Source organism: Lissotriton helveticus, chromosome 3_2, assembly GCF_964261635.1.
Source record: "Lissotriton helveticus chromosome 3_2, aLisHel1.1, whole genome shotgun sequence".
NCBI lineage: Eukaryota > Metazoa > Chordata > Amphibia > Caudata > Salamandridae > Lissotriton > Lissotriton helveticus.
This window is the reverse complement of record NC_136062.1, coordinates 335,293,116-335,308,788: the sequence shown is the minus strand read 5'-3', so window position 1 is coordinate 335,308,788 and position 15,673 is coordinate 335,293,116. Positions and strand designations below refer to the sequence as shown.

At 45.1% G+C, this 15,673-nt stretch overlaps 1 protein-coding gene across 3 annotated transcripts in view; it reads right to left on the bottom strand.

The window, feature by feature from the left end:
• The window catches only part of LUZP2 (leucine zipper protein 2), a 1,331,862-nt gene that overhangs the window by 263,681 nt on the left and 1,052,508 nt on the right, over positions 1 to 15,673 (bottom strand). The window lies entirely within an intron of this gene.

Genomic DNA, 15,673 nt, shown 5'->3' with positions numbered 1-15,673 from the left:
GAAATGTACTGTTATCAAAATGAGCTTGAAAAACCGTTCCTGGAAGTCGATAGCTCCCTCTGGGTCTTTTACGGCGTCGTGAACAAACAAATCCAGACAGTTCTGGCTGACCGCGGCGTCGCAGGCCAGCTAAGGTGTCGAGAAGATCCGGAAAACAGTACCTTTTATAAATGCAGGGTGTCTACGACCTTTCATTTAGTTTCCGAAAGCACGGTGTCAGCAGACGTCGGTTCCGGAGGTCTGTGCAGGAGTCGTCGGGCCCTCGAAGTCACACACGTTGCAGATCGAACCCCTCGCAGTTATAGTCAGGAGCGTCAGGTGCTGCTTCTCGGTAGCAGCATCAGATGGCGCCGTTTGTGAGACCAGGGTCGTGGTGCGAAGTGATGTTGTGCTCGTCGCGGTGCTGGCAGGTCATGGTGCCAGCTGCGGCAGGCAGCTTAGTTGCGGAAGCTCTGTCGTTGACCAACGAACTGGAGTTGATGACTCCGGCGTCGGTATGCCAAGGATGTGGTGTGGGATGAGGCGGTGCGGCATATAACTTTACGAGCGGTGCCCACGAACCATGGGGAAAGCAGCGATGTCGATTTTGGAGTGGAGTGGTGTTGTCAGGTATACCAAGTCGTGAAGCGAGGAGATGTGGAGTACGTTACCCATAGGTTGCTGAGCGAGCAGTGGCTCGGTGGTGGCATCAACACACATCGTCGGAGAGACCAGGGTCGCTGCGCGTTGTTGCGGCGGTGACATCTGCAGTGCCTTCAGGACACTGAGTCGGCAGTGGCGTCATAGACGGCATTGGGTTGCTTTTTCTTCTGTAGCAGCATAAAACACACAGTCCCCAGTGCTGAGGGTAGAAGAACTTGAAGTCTTTGCTGTTCCTGAGACTTCTTGAACATGGGCCAAGCTTTACCTCAAGCCCTTGGAGAAACTCACAAAAGTAGATTGCAGAAAGTACAGTCCTTTCACTGCCCAAGACAAAAGCAGCCATGCCTGAGGTGCCCCCTCAAGTCCTGGGCCTTAGAAGTGGATTCTGCAGATAATTTCTGCAAAAACAGATTAATTACTGCTACTGCAGCACCCTTCGATGCCAATGCAGAGGCTGTTGGACGACATCGGATCCACAGCGTCCACAGCTCAAAGACAACACTCTGCTTGGATCAACAACACATTGCATTCACTTTGTCGGCACTCAACAACAATACAAAACTCCCTTCGCATGGCTCGACAACGATACAGTGGGCTCTTGATGTCGACTAAAGCTTTATCCAAGGCATTTCTGTAGCAGGACCTGTTTGAGTCCTGTACCCACCCTGCCCTCTACCGGGGCGGCCTGAACTTTGAATTTGTACCTGTCCCTTGTGACCTCAGTTATCCTATTGACGCTAGTAACTTCTAAGCATAGTTTTCACATTTAATGTTTAAGAATTCATATCTCGACATCTACTTATTGAAGGTTCAGCGCTCAAAATTTGATCATTATGTCAAATAAGACAAATGTATATTTGGACATATATCCTATCCTTTCCACAACACAAGTATTCATAACCATTGAAAATCATGCATGTAACAAATATGTAACAGAGGGGTTTCTTTTTTCAATGATTCTTTATTAGTTTTCTTCTTTTTTAAAACCCACACCAACAAACAGTAGCCACAGTAGCCCAGCAGGCTGCTTGTTTTGTGGAAAGGACAAGAATATATGTCCAAATAAAAACGTCTTATTTGACATCATTACCAAATTTTGAGTGTTGAACCACCAATATGTATGTTGCTTGGAAATTCTTCCCTTCACTAGTATAGAGGGGCTGTACTTCGGATTCATTGCACCACCTGTAATATACTACACTTTGCCCAATCTCTCTCTCTAGCGAGTGCAGTACTCTATTGCCTCGACCCCTCTTTGTTTGTATGTCAAATCCACTCATTGGATTTTTGTCATTTTGGTCATGTTTTACATAAAGAAATATTCTCTATTTTTCTTAACCTGTGTGGAGTCTTTTCGTGGTGTTATCATTGGGTTACTGTAGTTTAAGTGTTGCAAAAATGCTTTACCCATTGGCGCTTAAGTTAAGCCTGACTGCTGTGTGCAAAGCTCCCAGAGGATGAGCACAGGTACATTTGCGGTGTGTATCTGACTTACCCTGAATAGAATTGTGGTCCCTACTTGGACAGGTTGCAAACCTCTGCCAACTAGAGACCCCATTTCTAACACATACCCTCTAAAATTCAAAGTAAAAAAATGGAGGCTAATAGTCTTAAGAAATGCACAAACCCGATATCTGCATGAGATAATTGGGTTACATTCAAATACATCCTCATGAGGGCCTCATTACCAGTGTACCGGTATTTTTGGTGGAAATACTTCACTCAGTAAATATCTATATCGAACGGTTTTCAAATTTTTTGGTGAGATATTACCTACCCATTCTGAGTTTCGTTCCTCAGAATGGTTTTAACACCCTATACAAGCTCCAAAATTTGCAATATGCAGTGCATTGTCCACCAGATATTAGTAAAGGTTTTACCTGGGGAATTTATTGCAATAGAAGAGTGCGCATTACTGCACATGTTATAATTCCGATTGCAAAGTGGGCCATGAGCTAATTTTGTGATTTTTTATGAAATTTGAATAAGAACATTACGCAGTTTTGTACACTCTTAATTTAGAAACAACTGCTATAATCTACCATATAAGCCATTCAGAGTTCAAGGGGTTTATCACAAATTAAAATGCGATTGTTTGGTTTGAACCCAATTTGCTGGTCTTATCCCCTTCGAAGCGGCTGGAATTCCCCCGCTGTGTGGGAGAAAACCCATGCGAAACGGACGGCCCTAGGCCGTTCTCCCCCCACGCCCACCGTGACGTCAGACGGCACGTGGAATAGGTAAAAGGATTAAACTGTTTTCTATTGTACTCAAGTTGTGGTTTTACCTCTATTTCTACAGATATGTTGAGATTAGGACATGATTTTAGGGCACGTTTATCCAGAACTGTACTTGGAAGAATCGTTCACATACATAATCTGTTGATTAGGTTAGTGATGCCAGGGGCGAGGCATGAAATATACGGATGTTTGCAGGATGCTTTCCATGATGCTGTCAGGAGAAAGGATGAACTTTCAGATCTCAACATCCTGTGCATTGATCTGTAGGATGTAGGATTGTTTACTCATGAAATGATGGGGCAAAGTTGACTTCACAAGAGTTCAGGATACACAAATATACAAATATATGGAATATTTATTTCGAAAAATAGAAGATGCTCACAGTGGTTGTAAGTTGCAGTGTAAGTTGCAGTGGGATATCTTTAATTCTTGATTGAGTAGGTTGAGTAGTTATTTGGACACATTTATCCCAAAAGTTTGATTAAATGTTTAGTAAAGACCTACTTTTTTGCTGTACTGCTTGCTTTGTGATAGCACATGCTGTAGGTTTTGCCCTCTGTCTTTTCTGTTTTTCAGTCATTTCTACTCCCAATTTACTGTCACCTTATTTCAATCTAATGAACAACGTGTTTCTTCTCCTGGGTGCCCAGGTGACGGTAAGTGCACCATATGGGTGTGGCTGGAGTTAGCAGGAGTTTTTTTTTTTGAGGTAACAAAGTTCACACATTTTTGAGGAACTTCCTCCTTTCTTTCTGGTCATCTCAATGTGGATCCTGGACACCCATCTCAATTTGTTGCTGACCTTCTGCTGGCTGCTGCTGGGCAAAATTGTGCCACTGCCTCTAATGTAGCTGCATTGTTTGAACCTTTGATTTTATCACTCCTATGTTGGATCACTCCCTTGGTATTTAGAGGGTGAAGCTGTGGATATTTCTTTTTAGTTTTGGTGGTGAGAGCAGGTGTTGTCTCAGTAGGTGCAGAGCAAGGCAGTGCAGGGAATTGATAAGGAATTGTATGTAGAGGTTGTAGATTAAGGCTAGCTTTGGGTAGTAGTTAGAGGAGTGAAGACAATACAACTGTATAATGGTCAGCATTTGAAGCTCACAAATATTAATGATCTCAGACACCTGTAGATCTCATACTGATCAGTCCACAACTGCTTTATGTGCCATTAAAGTGGCAAATCTTGAGTTTTCAAGCTCTACTAAAGAAATATGTTCCCAACATATAAAACTACTAAGCTGTGTAATAGTAGCAACTGGCATACATATAATTGTATATATTTGTGTTTTTAACTTAGAAACTACTTCTACCAATCATGAGCTCTATTAAGACAAACATACAGTCTGACTTAGACTTTGGCATGCGGCCCGTCATACGCCAGGGGAGCTTATATTATGAACTATAGCTCACCATACTAACACTCACCATTTATAAACATCACAATGTTTTCAAAGGAGCAAGCAATTCACAGTTTTCTGAACTACAGCCTTGTTTCATGCGACTGCTGAGCAAACACTGGCTTTAGAAAAACTACTAAAGTGGAGCCATTTTTATTGTTTCTCTTGCGAACTGCCATGGTTTTCCTGGTGGTCCCAAAGAGAAACAAATGTATTTCAGACAGCCTGTTTAGGGTAGATTTTCAGATGCACTTCAACCGACAGGCCCAAGCTCGTTTGGCTGTAGGGCTTTTAGTGGAAGGTCTTTGCTGTCAGAGCCACTGGGGTAAAGGTGAGCATCCACTCGCCTTCAAACACCAGATGGACCATCAGTTTGGAGGGCATGTTTTGGACCTGGCCCTCTCTGCCGGGCCACCCCCAAAACGTTTTGTCTTTGTACTTTGCAGGAATTTGTTTTTTTGGCCTTAGGACCCTGTGAATTTTACCACTGCTAACCACTGCTAAATAGCTTGTTCTCAGCCTAAAAACTGGTCAAATTGGCTTATACCAACTTGGCATAATTAATCTATCTGTAAGTCCCTTGTAGAGTGATATTCCATACACCCTGGGTCTGTAAATGACATGCTAATAGTGGGCCTACAGCACTTATTGTGCCACCTACTTAATTAGTACTTTAAAACATGTCCCAGGACTGCCACTGCAGTCTGAATGCCATGCTGGCTTTGCATTAATACTCCCTTGTCAAGCCTTAAACTATTTTATTACATATCAGTTAACCCTAAGGTAGGCCCTAGGTAGCCCATAGGGCAGGGTGCTGTGTAATTTTGCCGTGCAGTTTTAAGTTTTACATGTCTTGGTAGTATAAAACTCACTATTGTGAGGCCTACCCCTCCTGTAGGATAGCAGTGGGGATTCCTTATTACATTTAATAAGCTGTAATTTCTAATTGGGATGAGGGAGCTATGCCAAGGTTGGTCTCTTTGGAATTGTAAAATTTAAAAAATTCAATTTTTAGAAAGTTGGCATTTGTCTATTCTTTTGAGGCTCTAGTCTGTACTTGGTCGCATGATTGGATGTAACTAACAGTTAGACTTTATGAATTCCTCCCTGACAGTCAGAATAGTAGGATTATGTGTGCCTCAATGGTAAATCTGCTGGCACTTACAACTGAATTTGCTGTGCTCTTCTCCAGACATCTCGCTGTACTTTAACCCAATGAACTTTACCATCTCATAACATTTTCCTCAAAAAGAGTTCGAAGGATCCAGGTTGGCCATATTTTTCGATTTTGAACCACGCTCGCGCAATTAGATGTACGTGTTTGGCTTTGATCTTTTAGTTGCTAGTTTACACAAATCTTTTTACAAATTAATAACTCTGGTTTGATTTATTGGATTTTTGTTGTTTTGGAGTCAAATAGTTTTTTTAAATGTACTCTATAATGATAAATGTTCCTGTATTGTGTTTTTACTTTATTACTGTTTATGTGGGGAATACTTACTTTACATATTCTAAGTTAAGCCTGACACGTTTTGTACCAAGCTTTCCGGGAATAAGCACAGGTTAATTTACTAACATTTTATGGTTCCCACTGCCAGGGATTGTGGATGTTGCTTGACAAGAGCTCACGACCCAGTCAACAAACAACCCTATTAATCAGGGTACTCTGCCATGTTTGAGACAAGGTACCCTGACTACCAATCTCTAAATCATGCCGATAGTTTCGAACCATGCAGTTTTGGATTTGTGAGATAGCTATAAACTAATTTTGGTTGTTTTCCTCTTTTCCCTGCTGGAGTTTGGCAAACGTGGTTAAAATATCCAATTGTTCATTGGAAAGAGTTTGCTATTTTATTAACTCCCATTATTTCACAGAAGTGATCAGGTGGGAGACCAACACTGTTAAGAGACATTGACTTATTGTTAAGTTCTTGAAGTGCATAGAGGCAATGCTAAGGTGCCTAGCAGCACTGCCTCATGAAAACAAACTGACTCCTGTCTTGTGAAATCATCATAAAAGGTACAATAACCCCTGTCCCCCCATATGACCAGGAACTCCGCTTGTTTTCCCAACCACAGTCGTCCCATTGTCACCATACACTATTCTGCTAGGAAGCTGAACAAAGATTTTAACATATTTTGCATCACTGTTCAACAGTCTCATTAATTATTTCCACTCAATATCCCTTTGCCCATTTTAATTCTAGAGTTCACATTTAGGAAAATGGGGAAAATATGATTAAGCTGTGAGCTGGGGGGTTACCTGAATCATTCTCCCAGAGTCAGCCTTAACACTCCCAATTCTGTCCTGAGCTCAAATAATTAAAGATAATACCCTTGAAGCCCACATAGAGATTAAAATGCAGTTATGACCAAGCTGACGATCAAAATGGCTGCACAGCTGTGTAACTCTGGAAGGGATTTCATGACCAAATTGGATTTCCCATGGCATCTGGTGACATCCTCTTGCTGCAGGGGTGCAAGAGGCATGTACATGCATAGACCAACAGTGCTTTCTGCCTGCTGGGCACCTGACTACTGGGGTACAATGTGGACAGTGGGCTGCAGCAGCCTGGTGCTTTCATCTTAGGCCCCGTAGCAACAGAGGCTTACGGTGAGCCTGAGGACGGGGGCACCCATGCCGTGGGGGTCGCTTGCCTTCCCTGCTGGTTCCAGACCCTCCACACCTGATGTTTTCCATCCACCAACTGTGTGCCGCTGTAGAGGGAGACATTGTCCTTTCATGCAGAGCCAAAACTGACATCCAGGTAACGTGCACTTCAATGCTGCAAACAGTCGGTCTGCTAAGTCTGGCCTTTGAAGGGCCTTCTGACGGCCCACCTGAGCAATTGTGGTCCCTATACCTGCCTCTCAATCTTGTCAAACTGCCCTTGTCAACAGGACAAGTCAGCAGTCTTCTTCACAACACCCTCCTGGGTTATGTTGAGCTGTTGCACAGCTACTCCAAATGTCAGAGTGCTGGAATTTGGCTCCATGAACAGCTGTGACTCTCTTACTCGCTTGCATGTGTCAGGGGCTGCCTGTGTTCTACCTGCCCCTCAGCCCTCAGTGAGTTCATAGGCCCCCTCAAGGACATCTGGCACAATCTGTGGGGGACCCGCCACCCCTAAGGAAGCCCATGTGAACTGAGACCCTGTGCTCCTGCTTGTATGCCCCTCTTGCCAATCTGTACAACCTTAATTTCTGGCCTGATGCCTGTACCTCCATTTTCCATGCCACACATCTCCTGTCCTCTGAATTCTGGGCACACTACACAGTATGTCAAACATAGTGCCTGGGAGTCTGGCATAACAATGGCCTGCCTGCAGATGGTGCGTCATTAACATTTGGCCACTCCTCCGTGTCAGTGAACAAAGCGGCTTTGGATCGCTAGAAACCCAGCAGGTGAGAGTGTACTACCTGTACTCCAAACTAGACTCTGTACACGCAACATGTACCTCTCTCGAACAAACATCACTTATTTTGAGGGACACACGGACAAAATCACAGTCAACTTCACCCTGGACCGCTCAGAGCATCACAAGCTGACTTAGAAGGAACACAACATTGAGCAATAACTGGCCCCAGTCCCTAGGAGTAGCCTGAGCACAGCTTTGGAGGTGTGGCAGCTAATGGCACATGTGAAGTTACTGGAAAGAACAGCAGAGAATGTGGAAGGCCGCTTCCAGCATAACAACATGATGGTGTTGGGTCTGCCTGAGGGAGCAGAAGGTTCTGATGCAGTGGCATATACTCAGACAGGGTTGAGTGACCTACTGCCAGCAGGTGCACTCTCCCCATTCCTTGTTGTGGAGCAGGCCCATCGAGTGCCAGTGAGCCACACGCTTCCAGGGACAGGTCCTAGACCCTTTCTCTCCCACCTCCTACAGGGATTGTGACACTGTCCTCAGGAAGGTACGCTAGCTGGGGCAGGTGAAAGTGGATAACATCAGTTATTTTCTTCTCTGCCTAAGCCAAGGAGGTGCAGAGGAGCTCGTCTCTAGTGGTTAAGCCATGCCTCCAAGAGTTGGGCATCAAATACTCCCCCCTCTACCTGTAAAGGCTTCGAGTGATCTCAGATGTTGACACACAAATCATTGACGCTGCTGAACAGTGCTGGACCTTGCTGCAATATACTGGTCCCCAGATGCTGCGGACAGGTAGTGTAGGGACTGTGCATCAGGCTGTCATTCACGGAGCCAGTTGTACTGGGAGGCATAGGAGGAGTAGGCTTTCCTGCCACAACTATCAGCGACCCCCTAATCCGCAGCAGGTTGTACAAGAGAGGCGGAAAGGGCTGCATGTGGCGCCGATGATGTGCTATCGCACTCAGAGACAGGATCCCGACATTACCCTGAATACTCCTCCAATGGCGTGGGCCCCACTGCAACATGGTCTTCGGGTGCAGAGTCCATGCAGCCCCCAGATGTGACTCCTCAGATGGCAGATAACCTAATTGTAACTGTTTGTGCGTCTCCCCTTCTTCCATAGTTACAGACAGCTCTGGAGTGTCTCTGGATTTCGGCGGTTCCTGGTCTCCAGCTTCCTGTTTCTAAAGTTCTGGTCTACCAAGGTCAGCACTTAGAGGGGATCAGGTCCAGTCGTCACTCACAGGGAATGGAGCTGTTTTCCAGGTCAGCAATGCATGTAAGGGGTTCCCGACACCCGGAAACCAGCGATTGATGACTGGACAGCCCTCACCACCGAAGACACACTGAAGACAATGAAGTCAATCCACTCAGGGGCCCCCACGGACCCCTGCCCCCACCACATCTTCAACAGAGCAGCCAACACCATCGCACCCATGCTCCGCCAAACCATCAACCGCTCCCTGGCGACCGCCTCATTCCCCGATGACTGGAAACACGCCGAGGTCAACCCCCTCCTAAACAAACCCTCAGCGGACCCCACCGACCTCAAAAACTACAGACCCATCTCCCTGCTCCCGTTCCCAGCGAAAGTCATTGAGAAAGCCATCAACAGCCAACTCGCCACATTCATTGAAGAACACAACATCCTCGACTCCTCCCAATCCGGCTTCAGAAAAAACCACAGTACGGAAACCGCCCTCCTCGCCGCAACAGACGACATCCGCACCTTACTGGACAAAGGAGAAACAGTAGCCCTCATCCTCCTCGACCTATCAGCGGCGTTCGACACAGTCTCCCACCGCACCCTAATACGCAGACTCTACGATGCAGGAATCCAGGACAAGGCCCTCGACTGGATCTGCTCCTTCCTCTCCAGCAGGACGCAGCGGGTCAGACTCCCCCCTTTCCTCTCGGACCCCACACCTATCACCTGCGGAGTCCCCCAGGGCTCCTCCCTCAGCCCGACGCTCTTCAACGTCTACATGGCTCCACTTGCCCCCATCGTCAGAACCTACGGACTCAACATCGTGTCATATGCAGATGACACCCAGCTCATCCTCTCCCTATCCAACGAGCCCAACACCGCCAGACGCAACTTTCAAGAAGGCATGGAAGCCGTCGCCAAATGGATGAAAAACAGCTGCCTACAACTAAACACCAACAAAACAGAAGTACTCATCATGGGCCCAAACCCCGATGCCTGGAGTGACACCTGGTGGCCCACCGCCCTCGGAAACCCGCCAACCCCCACAGACCACGCACGCAACCTGGGAATCATCCTGGACTCCGAGCTCAAAATGGACCGCCAGATCAACTCTGTCTCATCTTCCTGCTTCCACACCCTCCGCCTCCTTCGTAAGACCTTCAAATGGATCCCCCTCGAACACTGAAAGACAGTCACTCACGCCCTGGTCACCAGCAGACTCGACTACGGCAACGCACTCTACGCCGGAATAAACAAAAACCTCATCCGCAAGCTACAGAACATCCAGAACGCCGCCGCAAGACTGGTCCTCAACCTGCCAAAACACTGCCACATCTCCCAGCACCTGCGCACACTCCACTGGCTCCCCGTCGAGGCGAGAATCACCTTTAAGATGCTCACCCACGCACACAAGGCCCTCCACGGCACCGGACCAGCATACCTGAACAGCCGACTCAAATTCCACGCACCCCAAAGGACCCTACGATCAGCCCAGCTTTCCTACGCTGTGGTCCCCCGCACCAGAAAGACCAGATCGGGAGGCCGCTCCTTCTCCTTCCTCGCGGCCAAAGCATGGAACGCCCTTCCGCTCCACCTCAGACAGACAACATCGCTCCCCATCTTTGCAAGAAACCTCAAAACCTGGCTCTTCGACAGACCCCCTCCTTGATGGAATGGAACCTGCACCCCCCCAACTCCCCCCCCACCCCTAGCGCCTTGAGACCCTTACGGGTGAGTAGTCGCGCTTTAACAAACTCCTGATTGATCCTGATTGAGTGGTGGTCTCCTTGGTGCTATGAGCTGCAATGACATGAGGTCCATGGCGTCACTGACCTTGCCAAGGATGAATTATCCTAGAGACACTCTTGCAACGCTGTGACATCACATGTTTGACGTTCTGGTTGCAAAATGTGCCAAAGTATGTTTACAAGGTCACACAAAGCCACTTTACGTGGCTTTTCATGGATTCATAAATATGTGCCCCTTTCACCCATTAAACAGTGTGAAAGGGGCGTTCCATGCAGTTGCCGTCAGAATGGCTCGGGGATGGCTAGGCAGTGGATTATGAGGGGGTCACGATTGCAGAAGTGTCTGCATTATAAATGAAAATTTAAAAAATAACATATAACTTAGCTTGCCACCTGGTCCTGCGTATCTGCTCCTGGTCGCTCCGAGGAACAGGAAGCACATCCAGGCCTCACTTACCAATCATAACGCTGCAATGCAGCATTGTGATAGGGAATGGGAACCTGGGCATGTTCTCCACGCAGGCTGTAATAGCAGCCTGCATGAAGAACAGGGAAAGTGTACATGACTTGTTTAGGTGGCCCAAGAGGGCCAATCAAACAGTCATTGCACACTTAGGAGTGGGCAAACCACTCCTCCCCTGACCTGCTATGAGAGCAGAACAGAAACCAGACACCCACAAAGCTGTACAGGGATAAAATGTTATAACTGTAAGATATTATCATTTTATGTTTCTACTTCTCGAACTGCTTGAAAGCAGTGGGGCGATGCTCATCCACTATAGCGGAGGGGCCGCCACTGGTTCAATGGGTGTTGCTGTGGGCGTTCCCACGCCAAACCTAAGGAATCAGAAGCATTCCCAGGTTTACGAGAACTTGTAAACCTTCAGGTGACATCAGAATCCTATACCACCCCAGGGTGACGTTTGGGAGGCACTACGAGGATACATGTTTTCAACTTTTTACATTTTCTATGTGTGCAGCATTCTGATGGACACAGTGAAAGAGGAAATACCCCGAATGGATAGGTTTTGTGCAGGTAGGTGTCCCTTCCTGCACAACATCAATCAACTCCACAACACAGTCACCCTTGCACAATAGTACAAGGGTGCCTGCATTGGGGCACTGCAGCCATTGTGCGTCAACATAGGGGAAAAATACAGAGGGGCTTATTCATGAGCCCCTTCTGACAGTTTAACGCTGCTGGTGTGTCATTTTCATGGCATACTTACAGCGTGAATTTTGCATCACGTTGAGCTGTATTTACGAAGTGACCCATCTAGGCATATGCATGACCTTTTAAAGCGCTGTGCCACATTATACCTGTATCGGGTATGATGTATGCAGAGTGTGTGTTCCTGCGCAACAAAGCCTCGGAGTGGTGCAGTGAAATCCATCAGATTTCACTGTGACAATTCTAGGATGCCACTTTTCAAAACGTACGGCTGCCTCAGGGCAACAGGGATAGGCTGGCTCCATTCATTGCTGGAGTTGCATTATGCTTGCGACACAACTGTAGCAATAAGAGACTTTAGTGCTGACAGATACAAGACGTATCTGTCATTGATTGCAACATGGAGTGGCATACATCAAATACAGCGCCGCCATGGTGTCACAAGGAGGGTGCAGTGAAAGTGTCCAATTGCTGTTTTATCGCAATGATGCAACACGTTTCATGAATGGGGCCCAGGAATGCTCTCCATCCCTTTGATGGCAAGCATTCCTGACCTGACAGGGCAGCGTAGCAATATTCCTTGCAGCGCTGTCCAGCACCCAGACATCTTATTTGTGAGCCCCAGTATTTGCACCAATTTTAAGACAGCTATTTTCTGGTTTTAAAAAGAGAATGAACTGCAACTGCAAAGCGTTTCCCATTGTCTCCAGCCCAACTACAAGCATTGGAGTTTGCTTCCTGTTCAAGTGCCCTCCCAACACAGAAAATGGTTGCGGCTAAACGTTCAGCTTCTTTTTTAATCTGATGAATAAGATGGAAAACACAGTAGGCCCTCTTTTTGATTCAAATTGTGTGGTTATTCAGATTTCATACCAAGCCAGGAGAGTGCAGGTTGTTCACTTTGAATGCTATGGAATTCAAGAATGCAAATTACGTCTTCTTCGAATTGACCAGGTTCATGCTGCACCAATGAGGTTATGATTAGCAGCTTCAGTTGGCACTATGGACCATGCTCTTTCCCAGATTCATAGCTTGCTTCAAGGAATAGTTTGAATCTGAGCACCACAGTACCAGTTTACCACAGACATCTGAGGAAGATACCAGTATCTGAAATAGTTTCACTATTTCAGTAGGCCGACCACACCCTCAATACTAAATTCAACTAAGTCTGATGCCACCGGTAGTGTAGGATGTGGGAACATATTGGGCAATACACCGTTGCATGCGTTGACATGAGATGGGTTTGTTTAGGAACGTCAAGATCTTGGAGCTGTTCCCAAGTTTGATACCTTTACAATTTGGGGTATTGCATCTATGTGACAGGACAGTTTGTTGCAAGGATTCTGCTCAGGAACAGAACTATGTTAGTGACCACAGAACATCGGCATGTAGGGACTGAGTCACCATACTACCTCAGTATCTATGAGTCTGAGTTCGAAAAGCTATAGTGCTTCACTCGCCCTCCCAATCTTTCAGAGATACCAGTGAATTAGCATCTCAGAATGCAACACTCATGCCTCCCTCAGGGATCGCAGTAATAGACCACCCTTCCACACGTGCTTGTCCAAGTTTATAATAATTATTTAAACTATTGTGCTTGAATATGCAGTATATGTGCCAAAATTAGAAAACAAATGCATAGCAAAATGCCATCACCATGGTTATGCAACCATATTCTATAAAAAGCCCAGTCATGTTATAAGACATATCAGCCTAAACCTCCCTGCCTAGTGAAGCTAGATGATTAAATTTCGAAGAGCCCTGGTATGAGTGGTGGACCCTGTACCTTTGCGTCCACAGATGGATGTTCTACATCTCAGCTGATGCAGTAATCTTGCATATGGACCATTCTCTGTGTGTGTCTTTTTAAAAACTCTCATCCTTAGTTTTATGACAAGACATGTGTGCTCACAAATAGCAGCTGCATTCTCTTGTTATGTCTAGGTGCTTGTGTATGACCAGGGAGAACAAAGAGGGGCATTGTTTGAACTTGTCTACAGTGCGCAGGCTAAATCCTACAAAAAGAACAGAACACAAAAATATGTGCAGGTTTTGTGTGAAAATACAATTTTGCACAAAAGCAAGAGTATTTATATAGCGAAGTGTGCAAAAGAAAATTAAGCCAACAACGTGCAAAACTAGGCCAACGAAGGGAAAATGACAATGGGCCATGCAGGAAACACAGAACAAGTTGCGTTTTTGGTCAAAGATTGTATCTATGATGAACATATTTAATAATGAGAGTGTGTAATTTAGGATCTCCCAGGGACTACTGTTGTTCTCTCCGAATTACATTAAGCTGTTCCACGCAAAACATGGAAGGTGTGCTAAAGAAAGACATTGGTGTTTTGCTGAACATGGCAGTGTTTTCACTTGATGTGTTGTATACAAGTACACCCATTCAAATTCAGGTAACTGATTCTATTCAGCAGCATCATTCTAGAGAGAATTTACTACTAAGGATTGTACAGTGAGCCTTTTCTTCACTCATAAAATGAGTATCCTCTGACAATATTGAGTTTTAAGCTACCAGAATAGTGTGACCAAATAGTGAATGCCGGTGTAAAATAATGATGTTAAAAGTATGTAGGTATGTATAGAATTACTGTAAATAACTTTATGTCTCTACACACGACATATTGCTTGTAATGTAAGTAGATGTGAAGTTAAGAATAGGAAATTAAAACTTACATACATCATTCCCTTCACAATAATCTGGTAGTCAATATTTGGTCATGATGTTCTGGCAACACTATACTTAGTCATTCTATATTGTGGACATGCAACCATTAAATGGGGTCTAAACATGAACACATAAGAGTGGTTTGTTTCTTTCCTTTTGCAAACCTGTAAAAGTAATCCAGTAACACAGCTTCTACTGCACGTTAATGACCCTAATACGGTGGGCACAATACTCCTTTGCAGAGGCAAGTTTCTTTAAAGTGGATTAACCTAATCTACATTTTCATTTGAGAAATCCCGAGATTAATTCATATATATTGAAAAAAGTGTCTTTATCTTTTCATTCTTATCAAAATGTGTAATGTTGAAGGCAATTCCTAACGAGTTGACGCACTGTGACACTGTCTTAATAACAAGGTTTATGAGCAATTGTACTACATAGTTTGGCATCACCTGTCCATTCTCCAGCACAGACAGAAATAGGAAAACACCTCCATTGATTGTTTTTGTGCAGGAACATGTCCTTTTCTCCACAAAAACAATTGTGCCAACATCACAGGCACCCTTTCACCATGGTGCGAGGGTACCTTCCTTCGCACTATTGTAAAAGAACGGGCAAACCCAATAAACCCTTGGAGGCTTGGGCAATGCAATCAAGAATAGTTAGAGGGCGCCTACAAGGGTTTTTGTTCATGGTCGTAGTTAAGTAGTTGTTTATAATACAATCCGTTTTGTTCAGCCTGATCAGTGATGAACTTGTGATTTAAACACAGAAAAAGGGGGAGAATTGCTTTTCTTAAACAAACAGATTTTGATATCAGTATCAATTATATGACAACGGGGCAATCATTTCCTCAAAAAAACAAATATATACATAAATGAAACCAAGGGAATTATATTCAGAATCAACCAAGCATAATGTTCAAGGTATTATAACTTTACCTTTCAAACAAATATGCAAACATCTATTCCAAGAGTAAACGGTCTGACAAATCAGAAAACGATTCCTTGAAATCAATAAATGGTGGAGGAAATAGATGTACTGTCGACGTTTCGGTCTGTGTTGGCAATGAGACTATCAGACCATCTTCAGGACGTGTAGTTGATTATAAAGTCAAAATGTATCCTTCATATGATTTCTTTAGGAGAAGTGTGCTCAGTATAGTCACAGCGACAAGGGACGATCTCCGAATAATTAAAAAACTGTCTATAGCG